Below are 2,642 nucleotides of genomic sequence, written 5' to 3' on the forward strand. Positions count from 1 at the left end.
TACCACATCTAGTTTATATGGTTAGATAACTAACCATAGTTACCTATGGTGATAGCTCTTTCCTGGAACAGACCTTCTACCTTAAACTCTTTTAGGCAGCAGGGGGAAGATCAAAGTTTCTTCCTGAGTGTTTTGCTTCTTGAAAATAATCAGCCTAAAATAATCCTCCAGCCAAAGAGACACATTTTGGGGTGACAAATTTTGCTCTCCTACAGTTAACCTATGGATAACATTGTCCAAAAATTGAATGAGTTAAATGTGCAGGTCCAAGGCTTTGAAGAAAATATATAAATACATTAAAAGCCCATATACAACACAGTAGGAATCATATCTTTTCCAACTTATAAAATTTTGATAAAATTTTTCTTATGTCAACTCAAAAGTGTGCTGGAAGGTGTGTGGTTTTTTGGTTTTGTTTTATTTTAATGTTTAGGGAGTATGTGGATAAAAGTGCTTCAACAGCATAACCAGAAAATACTGGGAGGCATGAGACTTTAGACAAACTTAGCCGCCAATAGGGCAACACAGCCCACTATGAGCAGAGACCAAAAGGAGGGAACAGAGCAACTGATCCCAAAGCACCAGCAGCACCAGCAACTCTATATTTGTGGTAAGTATAACAAGCTCTTGAAGGGTCCTAATAAAACCCTGAGAAAATTAATGATAGAAAGCCCACATGATACTGACTAGAAACTCAGAAAAGAACAAAAGTGAATCAGTACAGAAACCAGAAAAGAAATGTACAAGAAAATTTTTCCATAGCTGGAAAATATTACCAATTCCTTAGTAATATAGAATATGTTGAAAAGCTAATATTGTTTATTAATTATATACATCAATTAGGATTTCTTTTGTCTGCAAGTAACAACTTTAGGCTCCCTTGATCAAACTGTATTGGGATTTATTAGGATCCTGAAGTATCTCTCAGGATCCAAGGGAAGAGATATCCCCAAACTGGAGAAGTAGGCATAAACCAGGTATTGGTGAGGAACCCAGGACATTCTCTTTGTCTCTCCCCTCTGCTTCTCTGTGAGCATTAAATTCTTTCTTCTCTATCACCATAGATGGGCTGTATTTCCCAAATATAGAAAATAGCAAAATGGTTCCACTAACTTCTGAATTTCACTTGTTACAGGTCTATTTGTCTGAAGAGAAGCCTCATTGGCCCACCAAGGTCCTCTCCTGGACCAATGAAACATGGGCAAAGGAACTAGATCACATTTTAAACAATATCAGTGAAGTGTTCAATGTTTTCAGTCTCTGGGTTTTACATTCATAGCCTCATTTAATCTCATATTAATGATCTCCAACCAAAGGCCATTGAACAAATTTGTTTTTTTTACTCACTACAATGAAAGAGACCACATGCCATCAAGAACTGTGAGGTGTCTTAGTAAGAAGATGGTAGAAAGCACTTATGAGTATGTAAACGTGTACCTAGGGTGATGTGAGTATCATGGCAGAGTGAACTTGCCCATGACTCTCTCCCCTCCAACATACAACAAAAAGAGGCATCCATATTCCAACAGAAGACATCCTAAAAACACAAAAACCTCGAAGAGACATGCAGGCACACAATGGAGGGTGGAGAGCCTGGAGCCCCCTTCAGAGGAGCTGGAATAGGGTGAGAGATCTTTTCTCCCTCCCCTAAAGACTACAATTGTGACCCCAGGAGGATCCATGAGGGAAGGAGCGAGGGAGGGGTCTCTCTTTCACGGCATCACCAAGGATGCCCTAGGGCCCTTGCAGCCTAGAAGGAAGACCTGTAATGGGGCAAAAGCTTTCACAGGGGGTGTCCTCATCAAGCCAAGACTCTAGGAGACCAGATAGTGAGAGCTGATCAAGAAATCCTGGAGTGCATGCAAGAGAAATTGGCTCTCCCCCCACCCACCTTGTGCCCCACCACTCCTGTCCCTGCAATCTCTGTTCATGGTGGAGGGCTCAGAATATATGGCTTTCAACCCCCACCCAGTGGCGATAGGCTGTAACTGCAACTGAATAATATCAGAATGAGAAAGACCCGACCTTTCAACATCCGACACTACATCAAATCTCCAGACCAGAGAGAAAATGACAAGCACTCAGAACTCAGTCCTGAGGACACAGAAATATATCAGCTGAATGACAATTAATTGAAAATAACTATCATCAAAAAACTCAATGTGGTAAAACAGAATGTAGAGAAACAATTCAACAAGTTCAGGAGCTACTTCACAAAAGAAATTGAAACTATAAAGAAGAATCAATCAGAAACATTAGAGATGAAAGACACAATGGAAGAGATAAAACAAAATATGGATTCCCTGAAGGCTCATGTGGACATCATAGAGGATCGTATCAGCATAATAGAAGATAGACGTGTCGAAATGCTTCAGACAGAGGAGGAGAGAGAACTAAGACTAAAAAGAAATGAAGAAAATCTCCAAGAAATATCTGACTCAATGAGGAAATCCAACATAATAATTATAGGTATTCCAGGAGGTGAAGAGAAGGAGAATGGAGCAGAAAGTGTGTTCAAAGAAATAATAGCAGAGAATCTCCCAAATCTAGGGAAAGAGAGGGAAATGTGTGTGGAAGAAGCTTCCAGATCACCTAGATTTGTCAATGTAAAAAGACCTACTGCAAGGCATATAGTAATAAAA

Source organism: Equus quagga, chromosome 6, assembly GCF_021613505.1.
Source record: "Equus quagga isolate Etosha38 chromosome 6, UCLA_HA_Equagga_1.0, whole genome shotgun sequence".
Lineage (NCBI taxonomy): Eukaryota > Metazoa > Chordata > Mammalia > Perissodactyla > Equidae > Equus > Equus quagga.